Consider the following 9891-nt stretch of genomic DNA (forward strand, 5'->3'; position numbering starts at 1 on the left):
ACTGTATGTCACTGTATTAGATTAGTCTCAAAAGTTGCCTTAAGTCTATTATTCTTTGAAAATTGCCAGTTATAACTAATTTGATTGGTTTTATTACAAAAGCCGCATATAGCTTATTTACTACAATTTGAGTAGAATTTCAATAATCCACAATACAACAAAACGTTTATTCATCAAACAATTAGTATTCTTATGCCGTTTGCAATGACTATTACCAAAATACAATTCATAGTATTATATTTTGCTTGACAAAGTAGTATTAAGATTATTTCTAGGGATGTGTTGGAATCTAATTCGGCAATAAACAAAGCAATTATGGTATTTTTATTTTAAATTTATTTATTTAAATATCCGTATTTTCAGTAAGTGTGAACACCATAGTCGAAAGTTCCGATCCCTGTAAGAGGAATTTCACGAAACAGACTTTTGAGACAAGATTGCACAATAAGAACATCCTGATAAAATTTGAAATCTTTTGGAGCAAACTTAACTTCTAACAAATAACTAGCATTGGGTTTCAGAACTGCAGAATACGCATTAATGGAAAAGGGTCCTTCTTCACCATTTTCTAAGTACACCTCAAACGACTCTTCGTTGACAGTTGCTGTAATATTGATAATTAAGGTTTTCATATCCTCAACGTAAACCTGACCGAAGTCTAAATAAGTCGTAGAAATGCTAAGCAATGGAGGATATATATTTAATACCAACTTTACTTCCTGCCTCACATAACGTTGCTCAAAGCAAATTACTCCCGTTTCTGACGTCTCTACCTCAAAAGTTTCTTCTTCTGTCATTTCGGAATCTGGTTCAAAAAGTTCGATCAAGTTTGATTCTGACACTTTGCACACCACTGTGACCTCACACGTTTCACCAGATTTGAGGATGATAATGTTTTCAGAATTGCTGCTTTTACTTTGATTACATATGTATATAATGTTAGAAATGTAAAAATATCCCTCAGTATACACGTTGGCTCTTAGTTCAGTGCGACCTTTGTTTTGTACTTTAATGACACATTCAGATTTCCAAATTTTGTCTTTAGTCTTCATTACATCAAACATCGTGCATTTAAATGCAATCTGGTCGTCCAACACGTTTAGAAAAGATAGCAGAGGCACTTCTGCGTCAACTTCCAAATCCACTCTAAGTGGAGGTAACTTAAACCCATCATATCGAAAACAGTTTTCGTTGTTTGTTGGAAACAAGCCATTGTTCGTCATATAAATATGACCCACTAACATAGCTTTAAAGGTTTTATTCAATTCGTCCCTTTTAATGTTTCGATAAACTCCGTTCGAATCAAAACACACTTCGACAAACTTTGAAGAATTTGGCTCTACAAAAGTGTATATATTTTTGATCTTGAAAACCGACGATGATGGTGACCCGAAGTAATCGGTCAACTGAACACTGAAAGGAGTACCTTCAAATAGAATGACACTGAATGGTAAATCGCTAGACGTCGGGGTAAACATATCCCAACATACGTACAACGGGACTGTGCTGACATTTTCTATCTTGAAGCCACGGGATACTAGACGACATTCTAGAGGTACTGAGCCAAATCTCACTAGTTTTGGTGCAACTAGAGGAGGCTGGGTGACGGAGACGCTCAGTTGAATGCACAAGTGGTCGAGATCTCCTACCTGCAGCACGATGATGTCTGAGTATTTCCCCCAGCTGAGAGCGACCACAGTCACAGAGATAGTGACGTAGTCATGAGGAGGAAGGTCGCCAGCCTCTTGTGACAGAAACACCGTCAGACCTCTGTGGGGATCAGCTCGATCTACGTATTCATCTACACCCACATTTTTGATTTTCTTCAACATTGTTTCGGGGTCTGCAGTTCTATGTTGAGATCGCTCAAAGTTATACACAACTGAAGCTTCGTAAGTTGAACGTATTGCCGTGTCATTTCGGACTAAAATGTTCTGTATAACGGATTTTTTTACGGGAATGTCAACAAAGCATAGTGAATTGTTTTTAAGACGAGATTTTGATGTTTCATCGTTGGACGAGCTATGTTCACCTTCCAGTAAAACTAAGTTGTTTAAATGGGTTTCCCACTCTTCAACCATTGGTTGTCTGGTGTAACGACCTCCAATTATTGGCCAATTAAGGTATGGAATTGAAGAAATCGTTGAAACTTGATCATCGTCGTGAGTACTTTCGTAAACGTCCGAGGAATCAGAAGCAATGGGTTTTAGTATACTTGTGTTAGAAATCGTGCACACAGTACACCTTGGTTCTAAAGTTGCAATAGACGTTTCTGAAACCTTTGGAGGGCATTGGCATATATCTCTAAGCAAGGTTGGATGATAAATATGTTGCTCTGTATTTGGCCAAATTACACAACTATGTTGACTATTGGAGTTCCACTCTACTTTAATCTTGAGACCTTCCGAGTTCCCTAAAATCTTTAAAAGTAACGGCTGTGCGTTATTTTCAACAAAACATGGTAAGTAAATATTATCTAGCAGTCCAACCTCTCGTGGCGTAATCATTATCTTCACTTTAACTTGTGACGTTGATTCTATTATGCAACATCGCGGCACAACATCAACATTTAGGATGTTTCTCTTATTGCTGTCAGTCAGGTAACCCCAGAATATAGCCACGCTGAAGAAGCTGTGGTTAGTAACCTTGACTGATGTTTCACTAGGCACGTTTACGTACAGTGGATCTATTTGTAACGTGTAAGTATTCAGACTAACACGAGGCCTTTGTATGTCTGCCGTCACCGGAATTAGACTCCCGTCCCAATCTAACACAGAACACCATAGTGAGTCTTCGTAAGTTTCTAACTCGTAGTTAACCAATACTTCGCTGTTTTTGTGACAACATTCTCCCCCATTTGTTGACAAAGATGGAGAAATATTAGTTGATTTAAAAAGATAATTTTCTTCAGAAAAACTTAGCTCCTCCAACAACCAATGAAAACCATCAGAGGTTGAGCAGTTTTTAGCTACAAGTGCTTTTGTTTGATGCGATCCAACTTTAACGAGTCCGAAATCAACGTGATCAATTATTGACGTTAGTTTGGGCTTACAACTTAGTCCCCTTACTTTTAACTCCACTCTGGCATCTTCCTTGTCTGATATGCACCAACACGAAATTTCAAAAGGACCTTCGTTCACGGCTTCAATTGACAGAATACAATGGTAAGTAGAATATTTTTCACACTGAAATTGCGACGGTTCAATATTAACTTTTATTGGACAACACTCTTCTGGATAACTCCAAGTGAGGTTCAACATTCCAGGGCCCTCATTGGTTACAAAAACCTCCCTCTTCTGCAAAGGTGATCCATTTACAAGAGGGGGATCTGAAAAATCAATTACGTAAGGCAATAAGGAGATATGTGAAGCAACGCATTTCAACCAAACCTCGACATATTTCGTTTCGATTGATCGTAGTGACTTATCTTCCTCCTCCTTTTGAGGTACTAAATTGTCACGATATTTTAAGGGTACACACTTTTCCGGAAGATCATCAATAATGAGAACTAACAATGCCCGATAATTTCCTGGCTGGACAAACTCAGTAATTGCTTCCACACAGAACATTTCTTCTTGGTGAGGTGCTAGGCGTCCTTTTATGTGAGATATTCTTAGCGCTGTCTCTGCCAAAGAAATAAAACCAGACAGATCAACACTTCGTATTTCCCAGTGGTAGCTCATGCTTACGTCAGCAGCGTTATAAAGAAACAAAGGAGTCATTTTTTTCTCAAAAGACAACATTTGCCCAAAATCAACGTAGCATTTTGCAATGTCAATGTCCTTAACTTCAACATCAAAAGTTTTCAGCGTGTTTACATGTTCAACAAATGATGGGTCATACAATGTACCATCACACTCCAAATCAACGTGGTTTACAGCCCCATTTTCACACAGTAACAACACTCGGGCCGTGTGAAACCCACTTGAAGGTGGAGCAGCGGTCACGCTTAGCGTTATCTCCTCTGATTTGCCCAAACGGAAATATTGAGGCTGAATCGTAAACGGGTCTGCTCTTAGAATGTTGGAAGGATCTACTTTCAGTTCTAGGCTCAGCCAATCTGATTCCGTTATGAAAAAGAATCTAGCCGCACTTCCAATGTTTTTCAACGTTAAAAAAGTTTCACTTTCTTCGCCAACAAAATTTGAACCACAGTCAATTAAAGAGTCCATTACTTCTTCCACGTTAAGCCTGTCTTCAACCACCTCGATTAAATAAGGTGGTTCACTCACAGTTTTGACGGATATTACTAAATCTTCTCCGTTTTGTGATTTTATGACCAATCGATCTTCTGCATGTTCTAATGATTGGCAATGAAAGTGAATAGTAATGTTTATAGATAATCCGGATGCTATTGTTGACTTTGTGTTGTCCCAAGTGAATTTGAAATGGGAAATATCGTCAAACGGGAGGATTTGAAAACTGCATTTCCCATTTGAAATGTTTGTGACTTTGACATTTCTTTCGTAATGTCCTCCAACTTCAAACTTTTCAAACACAACCACTTTTGGGTCCGCAATAAGGAATTTCCGGGTTGATTGTTTTTTGGTTTCACTAATTTTAAGGCAAGAAATGCTTTCTAAATTTCGAGGTAAGCCTATTTTTCTACGTTGTTTTGTAAGTTCGTTTACATTTCTTTGCAGTAGTTTATCTTTCATCTGCATGAATACAGATTTACTTTTTAACGCGTGACAACGATGCTGTCTCTTCAATATCTTGTTCTTCAAGTTTTCCCAATTGAATTTATCCAGATTCGCTGGACCCAGTTGACACTGTTGGATAAGTGGAAACCCAAACGTATATATCTGAAGAGTCTCTTCGGAAAAGTCACTGATTCTAACATCCCTTTCAGTTGTATTGACTGAAGCCGTTGGTTCATTTGTTGTATCGTATTTGTTCTTTTTCTGATGTAGTAATCTTTGTAAGTTTTGGATTTGGGCATATTTATCTCTACGTTCACTAACGATGTCCTCATTAATAGTAGTAACTGGCAATAATAATGTTTGAGTGCAGTCATTGCAAAAGAAAGATAAAATTTCTCTCTTACTTGTTTCTGCAAAAGTAACACTTCCTCGTAAATTTTGACTTTCTCTTTGAGAAATACACAGAAAACAATCCATGTTTTGTTTTAATTAGGTTAACATTGACAAACCAAAAAGTAAACAACTTACTTGACAGATAATAAATATTTAAAATTCTTTTTGCAGAAAAAAAAACATATGTTCAAGAAAACATAGAGTTGGAAACTCCGCAGTTGAATTAAAGTGTAAAAAAATGCACTGCTGTTTCAATGTTTTTAGTGAAGGTAACGTCATCGGAAACCCATTGACCCTGAAGCTTTATTAATTATAAATAAATAATTTATATTTTCTTTTATAAACGATATAACGTTTTAATATAGAGCTTAGCCTCCAAATTTAACACACATAAGATCCTGAAAATAATTGAATTACGTGACAATAGCCAACAAATTTCTTTTCATGCTGAAGAACTGCATTGTTTTGTTCTGCATCCTTTTTTGTGCTGAATCACTGCAAAACACGGGTAATGCAAAAATTGTTGGGGTAATTTGAAATCATACTGAGTTAATAATCAACACTGATTAAAAATAGCTTTCAATTGAATTATTACCAATGAAACGTATGATAGATAAAATGAAGTTTTAAAAGAAACTTATTATTAAGATAATTTTAAAATTCTTCAATCAGTTTTTAAGTTTGTGTAAAATAACAGTACGCAATTTGTCGTTGTTTGATGAGTTTGTATCGCAAACTGTAATGATAACGTAATCAATTTTAATAATTAATTTATCAATCAGACCTAATTTGGATGATGTTTGTAAATAAAGGCTAACCATTTAATGGAGTTATATTAGCTCAACAAACTATATCATTCAGTATCTATGTTATATCTACTTGGTAAAAACAACGAAATCTCGCTACGGACCATTCTTTTCGAGCATTGCACAAGTTGGCGTTGATTTTTTTATTGAGCTTACTGGATAGAAAATTAAATACATTTTTACATTTTGATGAGATTGCTTTGGAAGAAAAATAGCTTGAGCAGTAAATCTGGCTGTTTAATATGGTCTACAACAAAATTACATTAATTGCTCTACGAAGCAATTAATGTAACTTAAATCATATTTCTCAAACAGTAAACTGCCTTTATTATACTTAATGTTTTTTTCTTCTTTTGCTTAACTTGTAAGTCCAACGTAAAAGTTAATTATAATAAAACAAGTACAGTAAATCTATAGCAACACACCACGTTAATGTTTCTTACACCTCATTATTGAACGCAATATCACGTACAAGAGGTATATCCATTAGTCTTTGCTTATCTATCTAAAAATGGCCATACTAGTAACTAGAAGTTTGGTTTGAAAACAGAAAACATATTAAGGTTGCATTTCTCTTTTATTAAAATAAATAAATGGAAATGAGTCAATAAATTAAGGTGACTGAGGTGGAGGTGGGGTTTTTTGGTTTAAGATCTACTGTTGATTAACCGTAGTAAGGGGCAGCGGGAGCGACGACCTTAGGAGCGTAGGCGGGGGCAACCACCTTGGCGACGGGGGCGGCGTAAGTGACGGGGGCAGCAACCTTAGCGTAGGCGGGGGCGGCGTGGGCAGCGGGCTCCTTGTGGACGACGGCGTTGAATCCGTTGACGGGGTCGGCGGTGTAGTCGACGACTCGGAGGGTGCCGTCAGGCTCGACCAGGCTGTAGGATCCCTGGACAACGTCTCCGTTGCGGCTCTCCTGTTGGGTCTTGGAGTCTCCGGTCAGAGCGTCCTTGATGTCGTAGGCGTAGCTGTAGCTAGGGTTGGGGTCGTAGTCGGCGTCGACGGCCTTAGCGTAGGCAGGAGCGTAGGCGGGGGCGGCGGCGTAGGCGGGAGCCACAACCTTGGCTACGGGGGCGGCGTAGGCGACAGGCTTAGCGACAACGGGGGCGTGGTAAGCGGGGGCAGCGTAGGCTGCGGGGGCGTAGGCATGGGCAGCATATGCGGGGGCGGCGTATGCGGGGGTGGCGTATGCCTTGATGGGGGCACCAGGTGCCACCACAGCGGGGGCGGGGTAGCCGGGAACAACCCCAGCGCTGGCGGCGGCCACTACGGCGAAGATGACTACAAACTGTAGACAGAAAAAAATTGTAAGAGTTAATAATAAATGGAACTGATGATACAAAATTTTGCCTAGTTTACTCCATATGGTGGCAAATTTACTTTAGTTTTTACAAGAAACACTGGTAATAAAAAAAATAAATAAATACGTAGCTTATTCATTGTCGTATTCATACTGAACAAAGGTTGAAACAAAAAACACACAACTTGTTATGCTTGATTACAGCTGTAGTCTGCCTATACCAAGCCAGCTCGAGTAGAAATGCAATACAGTGGAACCTCTTGACAACGAGTCACCCTTACAATAAGCGTTTTTTTCGAATGCCCTTGAATTAATTTTCCTCCAATTACACGTTATTGCAAACCCCGATAAGAAAGCTAATCTTGATAACAAGACTTATTTAATAATTCCCATGAGTCGTGTTATCAATGTTTTACTGTACAGTATGATTAATTTGATATAATTTCTTCAAAATTCCTATCGGTAGAATTTTTGCTATTTTCAATGTTACTGTAATGGTTTTTTGTCTATGAGCAACTTGAATTAAATGTGTTAATTGTAATTTTTCTAGAATTTTAGCGTCAATTAAGAACAAATAAACACTGTTTATTTCAATATTAAATTAAAAATCTAAAAGGCTTATTTTTAATCTTGTAAATTTAATTCACAATTACTAAATGAAAGTTACATTTGGAATTTATTATCGTTAATGAAATAGACATGTATATGATACGTTTGATTTGTGCTTATAGAACGTTTGAAGTTAAATGACAAATGTCATTCAATATGAAGATTATTAGGTATCTTCTATCAGACAATTTAACTATTTTGATTTTAGGAAGAATTTGTTACCACCTTAAATTTTAAATTCTTTAATTTATTCTTTAGAGTGTCTTCAGATCATTTAGCAACAAAAATCATCCTATTACTTTCATAAATAGTGAATCAAACTCATATAGTTTATAATGGAATTGTGTAAGTAAAATAACTAAGAAGAACCTTATTTGATTGTATTTTGTTATTCAGGGCAAATTTAGATTTATACATTGATTTTTATGCTTTTCCCTACATTATACATTTTTTATAATCTTTTAAGATGAAGTTAAAAAAATAATCGTATTATGTTAGGACTAACTCAATATCTGTTATGAGCATAACGAACTCATAGCGATCAAATTGTGCATTGAAACTATTCTAAAATCTTGTACTGTACATTGTTTTTACAACAAACTCATTACAGTTAGTAAATCTGAAACGCTTTAAACTACTGATCGTGAATCTTTCACAGTTTAAATAACAAAGGAAACCCCCCTTAACACAAACCGTACAACAAATAACCTAAAACCCGTCCACAAAATCTTTCCTAGAGACGCACACTCATCACTTAAATGAAAATTGTATCACTACAACACAAGATCCAAGGAACACACTAATCACTGCAACTATCCACTAGTGTATGTGTAGACGCACCTGGTAAGCCATGGCGGTGTATGTACTTGACACTGTGGTACCGCAGCCCCCTGTATATATACCAGCCTACCCTCCACCCCACCCGTGGCCCAGGGTCGCTCATCTAGGTCGCCGCCGGTGGGGAGGTCGCTTATTGTCTGGGAGCTTGTGAGTTTTCCTGTTCGATGGACAGTCATTAGATACGTCGTGATGAAAGATAGGTTGGATGTATCTTTGGTTGATGGATGTGTGGAAAAAGATTATTTGCATATTTTTGAAGTGATTTGTACTTTGGTATCCACTTTGGGACACAACCTCTTTATTAGACGATTTCAATTTTTTAATTATTTTTTTAAGCCACTCAACATCACCTCTTTCTATATGTCATATTTTTCTCATATCGTCTTCTTGGGTCCTCAGTTTGTCCTGGTTGATGTAGCAGATTTTTTCCCAAACCCTAAAACACTGGGCTTGATTGTAAATCGGGTTCTATTCGTTTGTGACGATAATGTCATCGTTACTTCTACAAAGTGCTAATTCATTTAATAACTATCGTGGGAATTGTAATTAATGGTGTTCCTTTATACAGATAAAGTTATTTTCCCCTAAGAGATAGTTGGACACTCTCCATAAAGCATACCCCAACGCTTTTCAGTTGAGCTCCAACCCTCTGGACCATGGCATGACCACATTCTTTAAATCTATAGATGATTGGTAGATTCAGGGGGCATTCAGGACTGAAGTCACGGGCTTTCATCACTAGTAGAGCCGCGTTTTAATTCTGCAGATATCTTTGAGGCTACTACAGTAAATAAGGTATGAGATGTTGATGTAACTACCTTTGGTGGGAGATTTTTGGTTGATATTGTCTTGCTGATAAAATACATAATCGTACCAATATTATAAATGTGAAAGTTTTTGCGTTTAATTGTTTGTTTGAAGTCCAATCACGCCTTAACTACTGGTTGGATTGGGCCGAAATTTGGCATTATAATAGTTTAGATTCCCGATGAACATATACGCTTATTCTTATCTTAAAACCCCTTTCGAGCTCCGCCATATAGTTTGTGGAATTTCCCATGTTAACCTTATGATTATCTATATATTAATTTGAAACTGTTTTTCTTTGTGACAGCTAATTTGAGAGAACGGCTGGGCGTAAAAACTTGGCAGGGGTCTCTAAATAAAGGTCTTGGTCTGTAGATGAGCCATCATAAGAGGAACGAAGTAAATTACCTTGGGGCTCTGCCCCAGAAGCCTTTAAAGTTGCCTCTCAGATTTGTTTACATTACGACCATATGCATGATTCTACACTACT

The sequence above is a fragment of the Macrosteles quadrilineatus genome, unplaced genomic scaffold (genome assembly GCF_028750875.1).
Source record: "Macrosteles quadrilineatus isolate MER2022 unplaced genomic scaffold, UCM_ALF_1.0 Scaffold_4__1_contigs__length_99947679, whole genome shotgun sequence".
In the NCBI taxonomy this organism is placed as follows: domain Eukaryota; kingdom Metazoa; phylum Arthropoda; class Insecta; order Hemiptera; family Cicadellidae; genus Macrosteles; species Macrosteles quadrilineatus.